At 41.9% G+C, this 9,127-nt stretch overlaps 1 long non-coding RNA gene across 1 annotated transcript; it reads right to left on the bottom strand.

The window, feature by feature from the left end:
- Positions 1 to 854: 854 nt before the first annotated feature.
- On the bottom strand, positions 855 to 7,846 carry LOC101171476. Its single transcript, XR_002872181.1, has 3 exons — positions 7,736 to 7,846; positions 6,854 to 6,946; positions 855 to 1,576 (listed from the first exon to the last, which is right to left on the bottom strand). It is a non-coding gene; the product is annotated as an uncharacterized LOC101171476 (long non-coding RNA).
- Between the last annotated feature and the right edge of the window lie 1,281 nt (positions 7,847 to 9,127).

The raw sequence follows: 9,127 nt of genomic DNA, 5'->3' as shown, positions 1-9,127 counted from the left end.
GCTTTTGTTGATGTTCTTTTTCGTACTGGACTGATAAAATAAAAAAAATTTCTAAATAAAAGATAGTTCTGACTAATAATAAAATGTGTACAATATTGAATAGTTCTTCAGCGGGCCGCCTTCTTCCATTCATTTGCTTAACCCGCTCTATCCCCGCTATAACCTGCGTCCGGCTCTTTCATCCTTGTGCTGCGCTGGAGCGCCCCGACTACCGTATTTTGTGCTCTCTTTGTAGGACACACTGAGGAGCGCGGGGGAAACAAATCCCAGCTACAGAGGATGTGAACAGGTGAACAGGTAGAGAGGAAAAGCAGGTAGAGAGGCGCGGGAGGGGCTTTGGCTTCAAACTCTGTCAGAGAGATGCAAACACGGGCGTCAGATTGAGACGCGGCTTTCCCTGCAGGAGTTGAAGCAGAGACTTTCTCTGGGAGGATTTTATGAACTCAAACATGGAAACATGATTACCAAGTAGAACTCTTCAAAATAATAAACCTGATCTCTCCACATTCTCAGTGTCTACCATGCATTGATAAACACATCGCTCCATGCAGTGATCAAACCAGAACCAGTAGCTCCTCCCACACGCGGCCGCGGTATCATCCTTTAAAGAACATAATGTGCATTTGCAGTGATGTATGCTTCAGACGATGTCCGATTGGCCAATCTACATGTCAATCAAGTCCCGTACTTCTCAGTGAGGACTTTGGTGGATTTTAAAGAAGTACCGGTACTTCTTTTTTTTTTTCTGGCCCGCGATCTACACTCATGTCATTGAAGATCGACCAGTCGATCACGATCGACGTAATGAGCACCTTTGAATAATATACATGCATAATATATATAATGATGTCAAAACGGGTTGTGGCTCCGGGTGCTTTCTTTTTTATTAGGGGCTCTTTGAGTAAAAAAGGTTGCCGACCCCTGCCCTAAACATTGCATAAAACAAAGCGCCATCATGCCAACAAAAACACTTATTGTGCTCAAGCATGTGTACATCATTATAACAACAAATCACATTAAAACTGTACTGTAACTTACACTCCTAAAAAGGAAATGTTTTAGCTTTTAGTTGGTAATGTAACTAAAATACCCAACTAATTTGAAATTAAATTTTATCAAAGCCTGCGTCATGGAATCTTGTGCAAAAATCAGTTCAAATACCACAGAACACATGTTCCCCAAAACTTACACAACAGTAAACATGTTTTCATAAAAGTCCAACATTACAAACTGTGGCAAACAAATCTAAAACAGTAGAAGGGCCATTTTGAACCCGATTTATGCTTCCAGCTGATTTTTCAAAGTTTGAATTTTGGGTACCAGCTCACTTTTACCCAGTTTGAGCATTACTTGCTGAATAAAATTGAGTGTTTTTTATGCACTTGGGGTAGTCCAGGTGTAGGGCATAGATCAGTCCGAAAAGGACACAGGCCTGAGGTAGGTTTGACAGTTCATCCATTACCACAGACCCTTCCAAGATGATCCCTACTCTGGATGGGTTGAGCTGGGTATTTTCTTGACCAAGGCAGAGAATTTCCACTGGAGTTTCACTGTACAAGTCCTTGTCAGTTACATCCTATCATTGAAAGAAACGTTTTGACAAGGAGAGAACATAAACATGCCAGTTAGAAAATGGCTTTTGTGCACCCCAAATAACATGTGACTGTTCATAATGAACAGCATTGTACAACATAAACCACACTGAAAGTAATTGATATTAAAAGGACGATACCGAATTTTTTATCAAATGCCATATTCAGATCTGTACAGGTTGCAACACTTTGGCCAAAATATGTAGTTTACTTACCGTAAATTCCGGACTACAAAGCGCTCCCAATTACTAGCCTCACCCACCCATTTTCACATGTTTAACTACTTTTATACATACACAAGCTGCGTTGGAGTACAAGCCGCATGTATTTGGCAACATTGTCATCCTGGCAAATCACGTCCTAACTCCCAGAGTATGTGATTCATTGAGTAAGCCCTGGCTGCAGCCTGCAGAATGGCTCAACGTAGTGGAATGCTGGAACGCTGAGGAATGTGAACACGCTGTGGAATGTTAACCCCGCCCACGTTGAGCCCGTGCATTTGATTCACCTTCGTCAGTGCAGTTGTGATTGCAGGAAAGGGGAAGTATCAGTGGAGCACATTTTGTGTCATTGGTAATTGTATGAGGAAGAAAGAGAACAGAGGGGAGGAAAATTTGAATGGTGCAATGTTTTTTTTATCACTCAAAAAAATGATTCAAGCCCCTCTTTCATGTAACACAATAAAATTCTGTTTGTTTTGTTTAAAAATACTTATTTTAAAAGAATGTATCTACATATAATTGACCTAACACAAAATGTATTAATAGTTTCCCCGATAACTCCAGTAATCCAGAATAATTGAGTTCAAGTAAGGGACATGCTGTTGAATACTGTTTTCCTGTTTCTCTTTATTTATTCTTTTTGCCGTCTTACGGCTACAATTTTTCACCTATTTTAACCATTCAACTATTAAAATGTTCAACTCCTTCGTCTAATGCCTGGTATGACTTTTGGTCCTTCAAATCCTTCGACTTTTCAAAAGTGAAAACTTTCGTTCGTTTTTTCCACACAAAAAACGTACTGTGGCATGAAATCGTTTCAACTCGGCTTCTCCCAATAAGACGATACACGACGAGCCTCAATTGTGTAAATAATGAATCTATTTGATTATACCGACGGTTCTTAGACATCACAAAAGTGTTAGCTCAGTGGATTAGATCACGGGTTTAAGATACAGAGGTTCTGAGTTTGAGGCTGGCTTCAGACTGCTGTTGCATGTTTTTTTTCCCCTTGCCTTTCTTGATAAAATTAAGTTCGATTAACTCAATTATATTTCGTTACACGGAAGAATTTTCTTTGAGGTGGGGTTACTCATATTTATTGGAAGGAAATCCTGCCCACAATTAAATTGAGTTCATCCAATGAGTTATTTTTTTGAGTCCGTGAGGCCAGACAAAATTTATTAACTCCCTAAAACATGCACATGGAAACTTGTAAAAGGCATAAGAAGACAGCAATCACTGTATAAATTCTCTAATTCAATTAAATATTTATTTTTATTTAGCGCAAATTCGAACTACAGACGTCTCAATGGGCTTCATACCGGTAATTGTAAGGTAAACATACAATGAAAAAGGGATCATGAATACAAAGAATGCATTAGGATTAATACTAAACAGGGCTCCAGACTGCGAGCAATTGGTCGCATTTTGCGACCAAAATTTGAGAGTGTGCGACTGAATTTTACATCCATTCGCACATGTGCGACCAGTAAATTTGCCTCCCCCACCCTTCGTATTTTTTTATACATTAAACGTGGAAGGGGCACGTCAATGATCAATGAAATAATCAATGAGACGCGAGCGCACACGCACGCAGGCAGACACACACACTCGCGCACATACTCATGAAACGCGAGCACACACTCGCGTGATGCCTGTGTGTGAGCCGGCCACTGCGTGTGAGAAGAATAGGGAAAGCCACTGTGAGTGGCTAAAATGCGTGTAGGGGGAGGGGCCTAGAGCTGACCAACCAATCACAGTGGGGTATATGACTCTTGGGGGCGTGACAATGACAGGGTTTGAAAGCAGGACACCTGACAGCGCCCTCCCCGGACCACATGAAGGAGTTTCTTACTTTCCTTTAGAACGTATCTTTTCGCTCGTAATTTTCTAAATACATGCAGTCCGTGCTGAACTTTTCTCTGGGCCGCACAGACCCGGAGGAAGGTTTAGGTTTTGGTTACGGTTACGGCGGCGCATCAAACGGGTTACGGCAGCACACCGCTCCCGCGGGAGTCGGGTCAGCTGAGGAGAATATGTCCCACACCTACATGCGTGACAGCTAACGGGGCTTGAACTTTAAACACGCTCGAGCAAAAACAACATTAGTTTTAGACTCACTGAAAATACGTGTGGAAAATGCAACGATAGACGTTTTTGAGATGAACCAGCACCTCGCCTGGATCGTTTGGGGGGGGGGGGGGGGGGGGGGGCTGTGAGATGAAAGCGAATCTGCAGCAAGACTGAAGGAGAACAGGAAATCGGAGTTGTCCTTAACATTCAGTTTAGTTTTAATATTCTTCTCCCCCTTAGTATGATCTGTGTTATTATATATTTTATGGTTATTTAAGGATTTGTGATGTATGTAGCCTTTTTTAATGAATTAGTATTTTAAATTATTTTAATTAATCACTCCACTACAAAAACCATCAGGACACATGTCCCATAATGCATTGTTTTGTAGCCTGTAGGGCAGCTTTCAGTCAGTTCAGTTTCCAGCTGTGTCCGGGTAGGTTTGCCCCTGGCTCCCACCCCTTTCTCCTGAAATCTTTGTGATGATTGACAGTTAATGTTGGAGCAAAAACAAAAATATATGTCACACACCAGGTGATCTGCGCAGCGTTGAGTTTACCTGGGTGATCTCAAACACGGTTATTGTGCATCTTGGCTGCACCTATTTGGTGTCACCAAGATAAATTTCCATCAGTTTTCTTAACTATTTGTACTGTCATGACAGCGATGCTTTTGTCAGTTTACCTTCTTGGTGCATCTTCAAAAGTGCAGATTAAAATGTGACACTGAATTTGAAACAGCACATTGTAATTTCTGCATCTATTATTAAAGTATTTATTAGTAATACAGTGGAAATTAGTAGATTTGGTTAGAATTTTGATTTACGGTATGCGCCCCTAAATTTTCTAGTTGTGCCCCTAAAATTTTCAGTTAGGGGCCACTGTGCTCCTAGTGAAAAAAGTTAATCTGGAGCCCTGCTAAACTTTAACAAAACAGACAAAACTAAACTGATATTCCTGCCCTTAGACTCCCCTTCACCGTAAGGAAAAACTCCTTAAAAACTGGTAGGTGGCAATATTGCACATGGAAACTTGTGAAACCAAAGAAGAAGACGGGCTCAGCATGGGCGGGGTTAACATTCCACAGCATGTTCACATTCCTCAGCGTTACAGCATTCCACTATGTTGTGCAGTTCTGCAGGCTGCAGCCAGGGGTAGTTGGATTCATTAGCACACAGTGGGTGGAGTCAGCTTTGCCTCAGGCCCATGTATTTGAGTATATATACAGCTGCCAAACAGCATGGAACTCTATTCTGTTCACAAGTTCCTCAGTTATGTTTTTTTTAATTTTTTTTAATTTTTTTTTAATTATTGACAATCTAGGTATCATACATAAAATTACAAACAGTAACCATATAATCAACATTACATCCCTCAGTTATGATGAGGAAATTTACATCCGCGATCCCCCATTTCCCATGAGTCTTAGGGGCTAAAGGCGGGGCCAATGCCCGGCTCGCCATTCTGTTGTACGTGTTTAAGAATGAGCAAGTATCAGCAGTGCACGGAGGGATGAACGGGTAAAGCTCTCCTTCCGCTTGTGTCGCGGCAGCGTTATGGGAGTAACAGGGCTGGTTAAAAAACACACCAGTAAAATAAAGCAGCGGCGACTGAAAAGCGTGCGCCTCGGCGCGATACGCGCGCCTACTCGCGGTGCGTGGGTCAGAAGTTTCCTTCCACAACAAACACTGTTGGTCCGCGGACGCCTCTGCGCTCTGCGCTCCCGCGCGCTCCTTGTCTCCCGTTCCTATCTTCTCCGACAGCTCTGGCCAGGGCGGCTCCAAGGAGGAGCACTTCGTCCCCATTGCGCCGGTGAACGGAGCAAATCGTGTATGTGCAGAGCAATCGGACTTAATACTGTACGTTTTGTGTATGAGGGGCGGATGCGTTGTTACGTGTGGGAGCCTTCAGACTGCCATCGGCCCCGCAGCTCACACGACACGTAGTCTCCAGCACACACGGAGGCTGTGAGCGTTTCAATGCAAAACTCCGCTCAGTCCTTAGAAACCGTTAAAACGACCACGTCAATTTGTGTTTCCAGTCGTGTCCCGACAAAATAAAGGCTGATGTTATTCCCACATATTTACGTGCAGCCAGCCGAGTCACTATGACTCAGAGGTAAATTCACTCCATGCGCTGTTCTCTCTGTCACGCAGCTGACCAGCTTTTCCAAACCCGTTGGTGATGGTGGATTTTTTCACGCTGCTTCTAACGATTGCTTTTAACTTGAAAGCTTCATCATATTGTAGTGGCGATCACGTGCACGTTGGGTCTAATGACACCACAGGATTCTGGGATGCAGCTGGGCATGCGTGTTTCGTTTTGTTGAACCATGACTGAAGTGTCTAAGACCTGAAGTCAGGTCCATGCTGTTTGGCTGCTTAGAGGTGTGTTGAAAAACAAATGACTTGCTTGGTGTTAGATAGAGAAATCTAACCATTCACTGTGTCCGAAAGTAGGTACATGGCAGCCGCCAATTAAAACCATATATTAGCCGCATCAATGAATAAGCCGCACGGCTGTAAGCGCAGGAAAAAAGTAGCTGCTTATAGTCCGGAAATTACGATACTTTGAGTCACAGCCGTGCTGAATTTGTTTTTTGTTTTTTGTTCTTTTCACTGGAGCAACCAGAACCTCACAAGTGCAATCACAACTCTCCATTTGAGTTTGAGAACAAAAAACATTTTCACGAGGTGACAATAAACTGGTGACAGTAAAGTTAAAAAACGAATTCGGAAATTGTAAAAGGATTCATACAACTTTAGTTATTGGGAGCAATTTAACTTTTTCATTAAGACTGGGACTGAAAGTGGGTAAACTATCTTTGCTCGGCCATAAAAAAGAGACTTATTGGAGACACTGATACTGATCAAATAATTTTGAAAATGAATGGCAGGGTTCATTAACAGCTAAAAAGGAGACAAAAGGAGCATGCACCTGCAACATTTACAAAAACAAATTAACTTACAGAGCACGTCCTGAAGAAAGCAGAAAAATCATCCGCCAAGATGACAGGCAGTCCCTGAAGACATAGGGACCTGATGTCTGTTGGCTCAGTGGTCTGCAAAATAGTGGACACAAGAGTTAAAACATATCTTGCTAAGGATACTCACATCAGGGTTTCCCATACATTCATTAATTTGTGGTGGCCCGTGTGTGTGAGCCTATGTGTGTCTGACTTTCAGTGTGTGAATGTGAGTCTTTTTGAATGTGTGTGTGTGAGTCTTTTTGAATGTGCGAGTGTGTGTGAGCGTGTCAGGAAGTTTGAGTGTGTGTGAGTGTATGTTTGTAACTACCTCCAGGTTGTTGTGTTTTGGTGAGTGTGTCCACCTCCATCTCCATGTTTGTGTGTGTGTCCACCTCCATGTCGGCGTGTGTATGTGTGTGAGTGAAATTTTCAACAAGAAGTCTGTAGAGCGGTCATAGAAAGTGTAGCAATGGCATAGCAATGTCTTTAGGTTATCTGACACTAAGTGTTGGCAATGGAAATGTGTACTTGTCAATAAAAATACATGATAAATGTAACCCTTTTTTTGTAACTTAATCCCCAAACACCACCACTAATATAATCTAATTATGTGGGAAACACTGCACACATATTTATCAATTAAATTCCAGAAATTCATCACAATGTTTATGTACAAGTAGACAAAAAGAGAGAAAAATGGAGAGGACAAAAAAGAAAATTAGGTAATGAAGAGAGAAAAGGAGACGATTAAGGAAGGGAAATGAGATGGTAAGAATGAAGAAGAAACAGAAATAAAAAGATAAAGAGCAGAGAAGAAAGAAGAGACAAATTGAGATGAACAGAGAAAGGAAAGATGTAGTAGACTAATGTAGTCAAACCCACCTTTGTCTGACGTAAAAGCTCAGCCAAAAGCTGGAAAAGAAAAACGGTCAAGTTCATCAAAGAAATTATCTTGCAGACTTTTCCCCACCACTCTGGAGAACTCGTAATACACCTGAAACAAAACATGTATTGCATATGAAGGTAAAAACAAGAATCTATGGACAAATTGTATTTAACATTACAGCGACACATACATGTTTTTTAAACACTCAGGAGTAATACATACCTGACTTTCTGTGAAAAGAGCTGGCCATCGATGTAACATCTGGCTGATGGCAGGCTTGTTTTGCACAACTTCTTTTCTCCGAAGTGCAAATGTTAGGTCCATCTTTTTCTTAACAAGGGACCCATTTGGCTTTGTCTTCATCATTTCATTGACCAAAACCTGGCGAGCTTCTTCCAGGTTGTGGTCATCCCTCCCCTCTGGATATTCAGGTAGGAAATTTAATTCTCCTTTCCTTGGCTTTTTTATGCCTTTGTGAGAAAGGTCGGAATTTGCAGTGTACCTTCCACGTTTACCACCATTGACAGTGACATCAACTCGTCCTATCTGGCGCATTTTGGTTCTGTAGTTTCCCATCTTGAACTTGAGACTGTTCTTCCATCCATTCCAGCCGGAGGATGACCCTGATTCTTTGAGACACGGGTGGGTTTGTACTAAGGCTTTTGCAACGGCTTCAAAATCTTCCTTTTCTGGGTATGCTTTAAATGCATACATGGTCTCGGCCAATTTTTCCAGTATGTCATGTTTCAACTCTTTTGTCACCTTAAGACATGTTCCATCTCTCAGATACAACAGGTTACCTTGACGAAGTCTGTACTCAACATCAACTGAAAATTTGGGAACGTCAAATACCTCTGGCCACTGAAAACTTCTATCCAGAGAAGTGTTAGACAGGATCTCTGTGTCTGCCTGGCTGCTTGTGTCACCATAGGATTCAGTGTCTGCTGAGATTGGTACCAGCTCAATCATAGGGATGATTTTGATTGTTGGCTTCTCTGGGAGCTCAGATAGATTGGTGAGGTTACACAGTTCATTGTTAAATTCAGGATCTTGGTATTGTAAGGTGAAACTATAGTTTGCTTTGAGAGTGCCTTTGAGCCAGCCAATCAAATCGTCAAGTGTGTCAGGTCGTTTAGTCGTCATTTTTCTTATATCTCCCTCAGAGACAATAACCCTCATGGTTATATTCTCTTGCTCAGCCATCTGGGAAATCATGATAAAAGACAGGTATTTAGCAAATAACATATCGTCTCAGTGTTACCATAAGTTCTCCTTGAACCTTATATCCTGAAAATGGGAAGACATCATTCAAGTCTGACATCTGAACCACAACCAAAGAGGGGACCTCATTACAGACAAGTTGGTACGATCTTAAATGCTCACAATAT

The sequence above is a fragment of the Oryzias latipes genome, chromosome 19 (assembly GCF_002234675.1).
Source record: "Oryzias latipes chromosome 19, ASM223467v1".
NCBI lineage: Eukaryota > Metazoa > Chordata > Actinopteri > Beloniformes > Adrianichthyidae > Oryzias > Oryzias latipes.
Note: the sequence above shows the minus strand (reverse complement) of the source record. Positions and strands in the feature narration are given on the sequence as shown.